The 15,720-nt window shown below is 32.7% G+C and overlaps 1 protein-coding gene across 1 annotated transcript in view; it reads left to right on the top strand.

The window, feature by feature from the left end:
• Positions 1 to 1,399: 1,399 nt before the first annotated feature.
• LOC140148904 (uncharacterized) overlaps positions 1,400 to 15,720 on the top strand; it is a 67,640-nt gene continuing 53,319 nt past the window's right edge. Inside the window, 1 exon segment of the mRNA XM_072171002.1 lies at positions 1,400 to 1,580. The gene's annotated coding sequence lies outside the window, so the exon portion shown is untranslated.

The following is a 15,720-nucleotide window of genomic DNA, read 5'->3' on the forward strand; positions in this document are numbered from 1 at the left end:
CAACTAACGGCGCCTTAATTAGAGCATTAGATAACATCACAAAAATGTAGTTTTTAGGGAAAAAACATATGCACGCATAAGTGACCCTCTCACAGTCACACATAATGAAATAGCAATTATAAGTGGATCCGTTTTATCAGTCTTGTCATTCTGCTGTCCGCAAGTACGGCATCAACGTAGACTTTCCGGTCTCCGGGTGTCCTCGCAAAATAAACAAAATGTCATAACTCATCACACATAAACGTCATCCCCACACACCCCCACATTCACTCAGCACACCCACCCCTCTATCCCTTACATACACAACTACACACCCTACTCGAAGATGATAGCAAAAGGACAAATCTGTTATATCCCTTCTATCGCCCTCTGGTTGTATTAGCAAGGACAGTATCAAGGTATACTTTCCTTTCTCAGGTTATCCTCATAAAAAAATAGAACAACCTCGTTAAGAATAATCACATTACACATAAACACGTGCTTCCCCATAGCAAAAGATACGCACCAACACACCCCAACCAACACACCCCAACCAACACACCCCAACCAACACACTGGAGGACAGAAAAGGCAAATATGTTATGTTCATTTTATTATGCTCTGGTGTCAGCAAGGACAGCATCAAAGTTGACTTTCCTGTCTCAGGGTGTCCTTGCAAAATAAATCAGCGTTATCAATATCACTGATCGCGTACATAATTATACATTCCCCAAAACATTTAACATTGTTGTGTTTATATCCGTACAATAAGAACACAACTGTCATAATCGATTTTATAATTAAGGTAATGAGAATTTATTTGTTTCTTTACCATTTGAAATACATGTCTTACTGTATATTTAATTGATCAATATTCGCTCAAATAGCTCAATAATTAAGATTAACTTTGATCAAACAAGAGATAAAAAATGTTAATGCCTCACAAAAATCAGTGTAAAGCTAGTGCCATAACCGCAAACCATTATAACAACCTTTCGACTGAAAAAAATCTTATACATGTATAAATTACTGTATAAAATATATTATCTAATCAGAGCGTTTCATCACAGTATAGTTTGATTAGATTAGAAGCAATGTAATTGTACCACCCATGTATCGGATGTTGTCTCTTTCACAGCCTGTCTACAACACCATTATGTGTAATTGACTGTGTTATTGAAATTGAAGTGAGAAGTGAGAGTGATGTGTGTAATTTGTTACAGAGATAATGTGGTAAATGAGGCTTTGGTATTTCAACCGGAGTCGAAACTCTACCTGGTGGAGCGGCTAATTGCAGCAGGCTAAACGACGTAAGTTTAAAAGCTCTGATTTATGCACTGATTTGAATCACTAAGAACTCAAAATTGCATCATAATCAACAGTAAAATCAGTATGAATGCTAACGTATAATGTGATGAAAATATAATCTAACAGTGTTCTAATCAAATGACCTGGATGGTTTGTGCGGAGACAGGAGGAACGGATGCCTGCTAACGTAGTGCAAATATTTTCCAAATGACTTTGGTGACGTATGGTGCCCAGCGGCCGATCTCGCACACGTTTCAGGTATCTACCTCACCAAACGGCCGACGCATAATACAGTGAGTTCATATTTAACGTATGTATACAGTTGTAATTAATGTAATTATTCAATAGCTTTTATGAATACACTTTAAAAAATACCAACGTGTGCTAGCATAAGCAAATTACCGCGCACAACCAACTGGAAATTCACGATTTACTACTTTGTGCGTGTGTACATAATTTTACTGTCTGCATACCCTGCTACCAGTGGACTGCGCATCGCTATAGCTGTTTTTGCTATCTTCAGTAGACGAGGAAAAGAAGGTTGTTCGGGCCTCTTATTCACAGCGCGCTTTCGCTGTCTGCTTCTCTTGCTCTCAGAGCCCCACAAGGCACGTTGAAATGAACCATTTCTTTTTTGCTTGGAGACTATGATGGGATCCAACTTAAAGCCAAAAAACCATCAGCTGTAATTTACCGATCACTTCATCACAAGGTTTCTACCTTGTATTTTATACTAGGGTAGGTAATCAAAATATCGTTTTGGATTAGACTAGTTATAGACCCAAGTGGATGCCTGTACCTAGTGCTTGATTACCATAGCGTAGCATATAATACGTTTGTGTGTAAAAGTCTCTTGTGGTTTTGTTACCTTCCCTACCAATCTAATTAGTGGGCAGTTAAGAAGCATTATATACTTAGTCACTACCCTAGATCCTCGTACACTTAAGATAATTATTTCCATACTATAGGAATGCGTATACCATACCGATTAGATTTATAATATTTTATCAATCAATATTTCTCTTTGATTGATTGTTTTTATAAAGCGCATAATATCACACACCTATATAACTAGCTATATAGGCCTATATATGAACAAAATTGGTCATGCATCTAAATTATATCGGAATGTCATTATTCTAATATCTATAACTGCAGGTTGACATAGGTTAGTGATTGCCTAGCCGTGAAATAACAAGCTATTTATACCGTGGACTCTTTCTCCATAAATTATTCTTGTTTTCTAATCACGAAGGCAGTGACGCGTTATATGTTATTGTGATAAACCTCTGGCACTGGTACCAATAATTTGAAAACCTGTGGTGTACAAAAAAATGCAGCAATATGTTGGGTTTTTTTTCTTGTCTTCATAATAGACTATTACACTTTGTTTGTCCATCTCTCATGTTACAATGCATGGAGTATTATCAGAATTCTATTTATTATTACAAACTATATACATGCACGATATCAGAATAATGCAAAGTGGTGCTACCTGACAATGATTTGATAACAGAAACCTGCCATGAAGAAGTAATGGCTCAATGCGAGTTCGTACATTGCAATACCAATACATGCAATTTAAACTTTTCAACAGATTGGGATGCTTTCCATTATATTTGCTGATACATATCTCACCAGTTATAGTTAATGAACTGGATTGCCTGTTCACTTTCTTTGTAAAACCGAAAGAAGATCTGCATATTACAGAGCGATTAATGTTTTTTCTGTTTGCTCTAAGAATAATGTCTTTATTTGTACCCATTTTTTAAAAAATTGTTTTGCAGTTACAAAAGAAACGTTCCAAAATAGTCTTCAGCATTACATATATATTTCACACTTACCGCTATCAAGTTGCTTTCCCATTTTTGCTTAAAGACTGTTTGTTTGGTAAATATTACTTAATGTTTTATTCAAGTTATTTTGATCACGAATTGCATACAGTAAAGGAAATAAAATAAAATGTATTTTTTTTATAGTTTACACTTATCAATCTTATGAAATGCTTGTTATTTACACAATTGGTTGAATATAAAATGAGTACCGAGAGAAAACAAAATCTGTTACCAGTTTACCTACAATACTCTGCAATTCGCGAATTATATTAATGTTTGCTATATATTACGACATAATTGAACATTTATATAGGATGCCAACACATGTATTGATGAGAAAGGAAAGGGAGAAATCAATCACGTTTTTGCTTCAAAGACGTTATATAAAAATATTGTTTATTACAATTATCAAATATAGTACGACGTACTGGTAATGATGACGCTCAGATTGTAGCGATCAATATTTCCTTTGAACTACACTTCTCGACACAATACCTAAAACACCTGGTTTTCCGATCAGCACATGTTACACCGGGCAAGGTCAAAAACAGCGCAAAAGATATTTCTTTTCATCTGCAGATTGCAGTAGTTTTCAAAAATCTTTTCATCAGCATATTTTTCCATCAATATATGATGATGCATGCCAGGGGGTGTTGGATACCGTGAGTTTGAGAGTGCAGGTTATGTTAATGGCGGATTATATTGTGACCAATTCTTGCATCCTTCAATTTGCAACCTTTTATCAGTCTGGCCTTCTGGCTATATCAACTCGTACCATATACTTATATGCTTCCGTATTTAAATGGACTAAAGTGCATACGCTATTAACGTCATTTAGTAGGTTTCTTTCCTATATAAATCGTCATTAGTTACAAGGAATTAGCAGCTTACTACTATTTAAAAAAAATGAAGTCTACACTAAACTATGATTGTGGTATTAAGTAGTATTAACAAATCCATCTGGAATAAACGTACCTACTTTGACCAGTTAACACCGTATTAATAAAAGGTTTATATTTCTTTGATGAGATTGAAATAACTACAAATTGAATTGTCTTTGTAAAAAAACCGCTCTGTTTCAGATATCGAAACTTATCCAGAGACGAAGTTACAAAAACTTTAACTCTGAAATGGAACAATATTTTATTATGTTTGGTAAATGTATATTTTACTGACAAACAAATGACCCATTTCAGTGCATCCGCATGAAGTAGGATATTATAAAACACAATCCGCTGGCCTCTCTTAATGCATGAATGATATGGTTGGCGTTAACTTAATGTCTTTTTTCAACCCAATATAGCAGTCGTAAAGGAGAGTGTAATATAACATTGATGTTTTGTTACATGAAACCATCGATGAGCCGTTGACCCTTATCAGGTAGATCGTTCGTCTGCTCCAATCAAATATTTTACAGGTATATTATTTTGTTTCGTTTATGTGATGGCAAAACAATGTATTATATTTATGTTGAAGTATTTTTAAACTGGTCACACAACAAGGAAATGCATAATTTTTGGTGTTTTTTTATCTTCGTAAGAGATACATAGCTACATTGTTTTTCCAAGGCCATCGCACTATGCTATGCTATAGCATTGTTGTTGTTTTTTTAAAGTGCATCATAGATTAAAAATGATTGATTTTTTTCTTGCGATTCGGTATGTGCGAGCTTAAATCTGATTTTAAATCAGATTTAAGCGCGCACCTCACATGAAAAACCACATTTAGGTTTATTTTGTATGTGTCTTTAGTTTATCCAAAAAAGGCGCACTTCATAATGTTAATAACTTTGTTTGCCACCAGCAAAACTGTGTTATTACACGAATAATTTCATTGACAGCATCAAAAACCTTGGGAATTTCAATTTTGATAAACGTGAAAAACTATATGGAAAATTAAACGCCGCGAGTTGGTTTGTATTCCCAAGTTATAACACTATACGTACGTGCTTAGTTTTTGAATAAATTTTGATAGACTAAAGAAAGTTGTTTTCTCCATGTAAGCAACGCTTGCATTACATTGAAGGCACAAATCTTCGCGTTCTAAATTTATTCCTTCAATATTTAAATCTTTAGAGATTGCTCAACAAGTAAATGCATTTTGATTTATGAAATTATAAGTTAATGTATTTCAAAAAGATTTGATTATTAGATCAGTTGTTTCATCATAAGCACACAATACTAGTTTACAAAGCCAGGCTCTCCGTGTACTATGTATTCCATCCGTTCAATATGACTACCAATTTCTTGATTAAACATTTAATCGTCTTTATCAATATTAGCTTGGTACCGAAGGAAATCACTACATCACTATAACACAAATTCTGCCAACAATCGACTATACTTAGATATATAATACGGGTATAAATTAAGAATAGAGTTAAATTTTTTGTGTATACATAAGTGTGTAAGAGTAATTTTGTTAGAACAGAATATTTTGAAATAATTATTTTGAAACATTTTGCGTAACTGCACTAAAATATTAATCTCTCAATGCACTTCCCAAATATCTTAAAAATACAACATAATAAAATACATACATGTAGTATAATATAACACTAAATTGAGAGTAATAACAGCATTCAATCAAAATATACAGGCATGATAAAATCAACTTTTAAAACCCACCAATATAATGAATGATAGATAGGGCCCCGTTGAGTAAAACAAAACATATTTTATCATGACTTATAATCATAACAAACAGGGCTATAATTTTTTTAACGGGCATTTCAAAATATTTATACAAATATTACGGAATATTACGGATTAACTCAATATTTTATTATGTTTGGTAAATGTATTTACTGACAAACAAATCACCCATTTCAGTGCATCCGCATATTATAAAACACAATCCGCTAGCCTCTCTTAATGCATGATTGATATGGTTGGCTTTAACTTAATGTCTTTTTTCAACCCAATATAGCAGTCGTAAAGGAGAGTGTAATATAACATTGATGTAATGTAATGGACAAGTTCTTCTCAATCACGGCAAATGGTTTCATTAAACACAAGTAAAAATTCTGTCATCGGTAATGACACAGTTCATCAACGTCCGTTTAACATCGTAGCTCAAAATTATGACCTCAATTTGCGGAGCATGAGTTTTTGTACCCAATACTTTGAAGGTCGTTCCATAGGTGCACGTGATATTAGGGTTAACGAACTGTGTCCTGACCGATGAGCATGTTCGAGATCCACGTGTTTTGATATAGCTTTCTAAGTATTATATCAGATCGTCCTTGCGATGAACCAAACAATCGCGTAAATTTAATATAGAAACACGTTGACATTTGAAAGCGTTTTGTTACATGAAACCATCGATGAGCCGTTGACCCTTATCAGGTAGATCGTTCGTCTGCTCCAATCAAATATTTTACTGGTTTGTTATTTTGTTTCGTTTATGTGATGGCAAAACAATGTATTATATTTATGTTGAAGTATTTTTAAACTGGTCACACAACAAGGAAATGCATAATTTTTGGTGTTTTTTATCTTCGTAAGAGATACATAGCTACATTGTTTTTCCAAGGCCATCGCACTATACATGCTATAGCATTGTTGTTGTTTTTTTTAAAGTGCATCATAGATTAAAAATGATTGATTTTTTCTTGCGATTCGGTATGTGCGCGCTTAAATCTGATTTTTAAATCAGATTTAAGCGCGCACCTCACATAAAAAACCACAATTAGGTTTATTTTGTATGTGTCTTTAAAAAAAAAAAAAAAAATATGTTATAATGTTAATAACTTTGTTTGCCACCAGCAAAACTGTGTTATATTACACGAATAATTTCATTGACAGCATCAAAAACCTTGTGAATTTCAATTTTGATAAACGTGAAAAACTATATAGAAAATTAAACGCCGCGAGTTGGTTTGTATTCCCAAGTTATAACACTATACGTACGTGCTTAGTTTTTGAATAAATTTTGATAGACTAAAGAAAGTTGTTTTCTCCATGTAAGCAACGCTTGCATTACATTGAAGGCACAAATCTTCGCGTTCTAAATTTATTCCTTCAATATTTAAATCTTTAGAGATTGCTCAACAAGTAAATGCATTTTGATTTATGAAATTATAAGTTAATGTATTTCAAAAAGATTTGATTATTAGATCAGTTGTTTCATCATAAGCACACAATACTAGTTTACAAAGCCAGGCTCTCCGTGTACTATGTATTCCATCCGTTCAATATGACTACCAATTTCTTGATTAAACATTTAATCGTCTTTATCAATATTAGCTTGGTACCGAAGGAAATCACTACATCACTATAACACAAATTCTGCCAACAATCGACTATACTTAGATATATAATACGGGTATAAATTAAGAATAGAGTTAAATTTTTTGTGTATACATAAGTGTGTAAGAGTAATTTTGTTAGAACAGAATATTTTGAAATAATAATTTTGAAACATTTTGCGTAACTGCACTAAAATATTAATCTCTCAATGCACTTCCCAAATATCTTAAAAATACAACATAATAAAATACATACATGTAGTATAATATAACACTAAATTGAGAGTAATAACAGCATTCAATCAAAATATACAGGCATGATAAAATCAACTTTTAAAACCCACCAATATAATGAATGATAGATAGGGCCCCGTTGAGTAAAACAAAACATATTTTATCATGACTTATAATCATAACAAACAGGGCTATAATTTTTTTAACGGGCATTTCAAAATATTTATACAAATATTACGGAATATTACGGATTAACTCAATATTTTATTATGTTTGGTAAATGTATTTACTGACAAACAAATCACCCATTTCAGTGCATCCGCATATTATAAAACACAATCCGCTAGCCTCTCTTAATGCATGATTGATATGGTTGGCTTTAACTTAATGTCTTTTTTCAACCCAATATAGCAGTCGTAAAGGAGAGTGTAATATAACATTGATGTAATGTAATGGACAAGTTCTTCTCAATCACGGCAAATGGTTTCATTAAACACAAGTAAAAAATTCTGTCATCGGTAATGACACAGTTCATCAACGTCCGTTTAACATCGTAGCTCAAAATTATGACCTCAATTTGCGGAGCATGAGTTTTTGTACCCAATACTTTGAAGGTCGTTCCATAGGTGCACGTGATATTAGGGTTAACGAACTGTGTCCTGACCGATGAGCATGTTCGAGATCCACGTGTTTTGATATAGCTTTCTAAGTATTATATCAGATCGTCCTTGCGATGAACCAAACAATCGCGTAAATTTAATATAGAAACACGTTGACATTTGAAAGCGTTTTGTTACATGAAACCATCGATGAGCCGTTGACCCTTATCAGGTAGATCGTTCGTCTGCTCCAATCAAATATTTTACTGGTTTGTTATTTTGTTTCGTTTATGTGATGGCAAAACAATGTATTATATTTATGTTGAAGTATTTTTAAACTGGTCACACAACAAGGAAATGCATAATTTTTGGTGTTTTTTATCTTCGTAAGAGATACATAGCTACATTGTTTTTCCAAGGCCATCGCACTATACATGCTATAGCATTGTTGTTGTTTTTTTTAAAGTGCATCATAGATTAAAAATGATTGATTTTTTCTTGCGATTCGGTATGTGCGCGCTTAAATCTGATTTTTAAATCAGATTTAAGCGCGCACCTCACATGAAAAACCACATTTAGGTTTATTTTGTATGTGTCTTTATAGTTTATCCAAAAAATATGTTATAATGTTAATAACTTTGTTTGCCACCAGCAAAACTGTGTTATTACACGAATAATTTCATTGACAGCATCAAAAACCTTGTGAATTTCAATTTTGATAAACGTGAAAAACTATATAGAAAATTAAACGCCGCGAGTTGGTTTGTATTCCCAAGTTATAACACTATACGTACGTGCTTAGTTTTTGAATAAATTTTGATAGACTAAAGAAAGTTGTTTTCTCCATGTAAGCAACGCTTGCATTACATTGAAGGCACAAATCATCGCGTTCTAAATTTATTCTTTCAATATTTAAATCTTTGCTCAATAAGTAAATGCATTTTGATTTATGAAATTATAAGTAACTTAATGTATTTCAAAAAGATTTGATTATTAGATCAGTTGTTTCATCATAAGCACACAATACTAGTTTACAAAGCCAGGCTCTCCGAGTAAGTACTATGTATTCCATCTGTTCAATATGACTACCACTTTCTTGATTATACATTTAATCGTCTTTATCAATATTAGCTTGGTACCGAGGGAAATCACTACATCACTATAACACAAATTCTGCCAACAATCGACTATACTTAGATATATAATACGGGTATAAATTAAGAATAGAGTTAAATTTTTTGTGTATACATAAGTGTGTAAGAGTAATTTTGTTAGAACAGAATATTTTGAAATAATTATTTTGAAACATTTTGCGTAACTGCACTAAAATAATAATCTCTCAATGCACTTCCCAAATATCTTAAAAATACAACATAATAAAATACATACATGTAGTATAATATAACACTAAATTGAGAGTAATAACAGCATTCAATCAAAATATACAGGCATGATAAAATCAACTTTTAAAACCCACCAATATAATGAATGACAGATAGGGCCCCGTTGAGTAAAACCTGGGAGTAAAGCAAAACATATTTTATCATGATCATAACAAACAGGGCTATAATTTTTTAAACGGGCATTTCAAAATATTTATACAAATATTACGGAATATTACGGATTAACTCAATATTTTATTATGTTTGGTAAATGTATTTACTGACAAACAAATCACCCATTTCAGTGCATCCGCATATTATAAAACACAATCCGCTGGCCTCTCTTAATGCATGATTGATATGGTTGGCTTTAACTTAATGTCTTTTTTCAACCCAATATAGCAGTCGTAAAGGAGAGTGTAATATAACATTGATGTAATGTAATGGACAAGTTCTTCTCAATCACGGCAAATGGTTTCATTAAACACAAGTAAAAAATTATGGCATCGGTAATGACACAGTTCATCAACGTCCGTTTAACATCATAGCTCAAAATTATGACCTCAATTTGCGGAGCATGAGTTTTTGTACCCAATACTTTGAAGGTCGTTCCATAGGTGCACGTGATATTAGGGTTAACGAACTGTGTCCTGACCGATGAGCATGTTCGAGATCCACGTGTTTTGATATAGCTTTCTAAGTATTATATCAGATCGTCCTTGCGATGAACCAAACAATCGCGTAAATTTAATATAGAAACACGTTGACATTTGAAAGCGTTTTGTTACATGAAACCATCGATGGGCCGTTGACCCTTATCAGGTAGATCGTTCGTCTGCTCCAATCAAATATCTTACTGGTTTATTATTTTGTTTCGGTTATGTGATGGCAAAACAATGTATTATAATTATGTTGAAGTAAATTTAAACTGGTCACACAACAAGGAAATACATAGGAATTTTTTTTCTTAATAGAGATACATAGCTACATTGTTTTTCCAAGGCCATCGCACTATATGCCCCTACATGCTATAGCATTGTATTTAAAAATATTGTATTTATAAATTTAGATTAAAAATGATAGATCTTTGTCTTGTGATTCGGTATGTGCGAGCTTAAATCTGAATAAAAATACCTCGCATGAAAATCCACATTTTTATAGTTTTACTATATGTATTTGTCTTTAGTTTATCCAAAAAAGGCGTACTTCATAATGTAAATAACTTTGTTTGCCACCAGCAAAACTGTGTTATTACACGAATAATTTCATTGACAGCATCAAAAACCTTGGGAATTTCAATTTTGATAAACGTGAAAAACTATATGGAAAATTAAACGCCGCGAGTTGGTTTGTATTCCCAAGTTATAACACTATACGTACGTGCTTAGTTTTTGAATAAATTGATAAGGAAGTTATTTTCTCCATGTATAAGCATTAACGCTTGCATTACATTGAAGCCACAAATCTTCGCGTTCTAAATTTATTCTTTCAATACTTAAATCTTTAGAGATTGCTCAACAAGTAAATGCATTTTGATTTATGAAATTATAAGTTAATGTATTTCAAAAAGATTTGATTATTAGATAAGTTGTTTCATCATAAGCATGCACACAATACTAGCTTACAAAGCCAGGCTCTCCGTGTACTATGTATTCCATCCGTTCAATATGACTACCAATTTCTTGATTATACATTTAATCGTCTTTATCAATATTAGCTTGGTACCGAGGGAAATCACTACATCACTATAACACAAAATTCTGCCAACACGCGACTACACTCTTTAGATATAATACGGGTATAAATTAATAATAGAGTTAATTTTTGTGTGTATACGTAAGTGTGTAAGAGTAATGTTTTAGGACAGAATATTTTGAAATAATTATTTTGAAATATTTTGCGTAACTGCACTGAAATATTAATTATGACAAATCTGTTAGCCGTAATATCTTAGTTTGTTTCCATTGCAAAACAAAATGTACGAGTTTTTATTTCAAAGAAGGGTTCCATCCATTCCTGATAACTTTCAGACTAAATTTGTTTTGACAATTTATGGAAATAACAAGAACCACAAGAGCGTGTAAATGTAAAGCAATTCTTGTCTTCTAATCCTATCAAACCTAGTACATTTGAACATGTTACCATTTTAAACATATATAGAATTTGTGGCAGCATTTGAATTTTGCTTAAATACCATTTCTGAATTTCTATATAATTATAAAAGTGACTAATCGTCGCTGAAACATTTTTACCAATAACATATTATAAATTATTATTCAAGTTAATTCAAATAAGAACCATCCGGGTTCTATCTTCGATTATATCATCAAAGCAGTTTCTATTTGTACTACATTATCCTTTATGTCATTTATATTGCTGGTAAAAGATTCTCAACTCAAACCAATGACAGCAGTAACGAATGTTTGAGATAAAACTTGACGCGAATAACGTCGAGGTGCTTAGAATGCTGTTACAATTTGGATTCAGTCAACATTTGAATTATTAATTAGTAGGAGATTCGAAGGGTTTTTTGTTAAAAATGCTATGGCGATAACAGAAATATGATAGAAAATGACATAATGATATATAGGGAAAAAATGCACACTTTTAAATCTGATTGAAAACATCTCGCATAAAAATCAACATTGAGTTTTATTATGTATTTGTGTTTAGTTTATAAAATATATAAAATGTTCACTTCATGTTTAATAACTTTACTGCCGACATGCGCCATAAAAAATTCATACAACATCCAAAACCTTGGGACTTTCTCTTTTGATAAACGTGAAAAACTATATGGAAAATTAAACGCCGCGAGGTGGTTTGTATTCCCAAGTTAAAACACTATACGTACGTGCTTAGATTTTGAATAAATTTTGACAGACTAAATGAATTTAGTTTCTCAAAGTATACGTATTAATGGAATGCATGCATTACATGGAAGCCGCAAATCTTCACGTTTTCAATTTATCCTTTCAATATAATACAAATCTTCAGAGATTCCTCAACAAGTAATGTATTTTAGATTTATTAAATTAAAAGTTAATTAAAATATTTCAAAAAGCTGTGATTATTAGATAAGTTGTTTCATCATAAGCACACAATACTAGTTTACAAAGCAATCAGGCTCTCCGAGTACTATGTATTCCGTCTGTTCCATATGGCTACCAATTTCTTGATTATATCGTTAATCGTCTTTATCAATATTAGCTTGGTACCAAGGGAAATCACTACATCTCGTGACGTAATATCACAGATTCTACCAACATCCTTTAGATATATACGACAGGTATAAATTATCAATAGAGTTCCATTGCTTATGAGTATATGACATAGTAACAGTAATATTTTTAGTAGAGTATAGTAACTATTTTGATAAGACGCTCATATTATGTCATTTTATTTATTATTAATTGTTGTTGTTTTTATTTGTGTAACTGCGGAAATCCCAAGGTCCGTCTTACACTGAAATATTAATTTTGACCAAGTTGTCAACCGTACACTTTACCGAACCATATTTTAGTGCACAATTTCTTTCATTACAAAAGGTATACGAGTCTTTATTTTTTTAAAGTGCTCCATCCATTCCTGGTAACTAGACTAAATTTGCATTAACAATGGTAAAAACAAGAGCCACAAAGGCGTATGAATGTTAAACAGTTCTAATCCTATCCAAATCATTAGGTACATCAGTAGAATATGTTGGCAATTTCAAACGCAGATCCAGAATTTGCAACTGCATTTCTTAAAGAAACTTCCTTGAATACTATTCCGATTCCCTGCATAATTATGCAAGAAATATATTTTACCATTACACATTATACTATTCCAGTAATAAAAAAGTTATGCGTCTACCGTATCTCTAGCTCTTAGCCCCCATTAGGATCATATTTGCGGCTATGACCTGAGAAACTAACATGCTTACCACCTCAACAAGACACCACACTGCAAAAAAAAGTGTTCAACATTAGAACACCACCTGTGCAAAATTTGACACACTGTATTCAATTTCATAATGCTTGGTGTTCGTAACCATAATGCTTAGTGTTCGTAACATAACGTCAGAGGAAACTTTTAAACACATAGTGTTTGAAGTGTTCAGCATTAGAACACCACCTGTTCAAATGTTGACATACTGTATTCAATTTCAGAATGCTTAGTGTTCGTAACATAATGTCAGAGGAAACTTTTAACACATAGTGTTTGAAATGTTCAGCATTAGAACACCACCTGTTCAAATTCGACATTAGGCCTGTTTGACATACTGCATTCAATTTTGTAATGCTTAGTGTTCGTAACATAACGTCAGAGGAAACTTTTAAACACATAGTGTTTGATCATTCACTAAATGTTCATAAAATGAACACTGTATGTTTAATCTACAATTTTCACAACACTATTATAGGCATATAGCATAAAATGCTCGCCTGATTGTAAAACCATTTTTATAATTGGTTACTATTATTTATGGAGATCATCAGTTGTTCTCATTTTATTTTACACAGGCCTGCAGCTTGCACGGAATGAAAGAACATTGAACATTTTGAATATTTTGCGGTTTATAGAAAAAATACCTGATAATAGGCCTATTATAGGGATAGGCTTACGTCGAATATTGAAATTTAGGCCTATACCGTACACTCCAAATAACTCTGGGTGCACGCCCATAAAATCGTGTTGTAGGCCTACAGCTCCAGGTGTTCACAACTTTTACACTGAATGAACATGTAATGTGTTCGTTTTGAACACTGTGTGTATGTAGGCTATATTTACCACGTGCTGGGCCACGCATGCGTCGTTGCACCGTATAATAGAACAGACGATGTCATCGGAGCTGCTGAGTGAGAAACCGCGATTTGGAGGTGAGATTTTACCCACAAAATACCATTTTATTTAAAAACAAATATATCGAACGTGTTCTCCACATATCATAGAACAACGAGACTAAAAATGTAAATTCATCGTTTTTGTATTGCGTGGTTTTAGTGCATTTTAATGAATGCGCAGTAAGCTTATAAATCATGACCATGCAATAGTCACATGGTCAGTCAGTGTGCAAATCTGCAATTTGATATAGGCCTAATGTGAATTATACTGTAGGCCTAAACCTCTGACGAGTGTGTCTTACAACTAGTCAGTACTGATGGTGGATTGTTTTTACTTTCATATCTAATGGAAATCTTATAGATTTATCTTTATTGTAAAATAAATAACCAAAATAAATAAGTAGACTTAAAGACATACTCCGTTCTTATTTAAGCCAACACTTATTAACGGTTGGTTTTCAGGTATTTTTTTCGTTTACTCTTGAACACGAACAATACATAAAACAAGTTGAATTTTGGTTTGGCTGAGTACCATACTGTAGATATTATTTACAACGTTGATGAATTCGTATTACAATCTAAACAACGAGCTTGGTGCAATTTTACAAACTTAGAAAAATTCTTGGCCTCTCGCTGTTTCAAGTATATCCTGAATATATTTTAATGATGTATTAGAAATGGAGAGGTGCAGGTTTTGGTAAAACTACATAATTATCCACGCTACGGATACGGAGAGTTGCAATTTGTACAATTCCTAATAAATCTAACGCATCTTGTTGTGGTCGTTGCTGACGCGTTTTGATGTCACACATAATCTGAGTTTAACATACTTTAAAAAAAATATTTTCATTTTATATTTCACAAAGTAAACTTTGTTGGTAATGTTAGAGATAAGAAGCGCAGTGATCATCAAATGAAAAGGATATTTTTCCGAGGGCCATTTTACACATTTATAGATATTTTAGTGTATTCTCACGTATTTTATTGCTCGTCTTGCACGCACCTCTTCAAATACGTGTTAAGCACACTTGAATTGGACAGATAGCGAGCAGATAATATTATATTTCCGGTACTTTTATTAGATAAGAACTTTACAGTGATCATAAAATGAAAAAGATATATTTTAGAGGGTCATTTTACACTTTTATGGACTTTTTGCTACATTCTCAATACACATTATATTGTTCTCATGCACGCACGTACTTGTTCCATACGTGTTTAGCACACTTGTATTGGACCGATCGTGAGCAGATACCAATTTTATACTCAAAACACGACTTCTCAAGTTCACACACCATGCCCACCGTC

Source organism: Amphiura filiformis, chromosome 3 (assembly GCF_039555335.1).
Source record: "Amphiura filiformis chromosome 3, Afil_fr2py, whole genome shotgun sequence".
In the NCBI taxonomy this organism is placed as follows: domain Eukaryota; kingdom Metazoa; phylum Echinodermata; class Ophiuroidea; order Amphilepidida; family Amphiuridae; genus Amphiura; species Amphiura filiformis.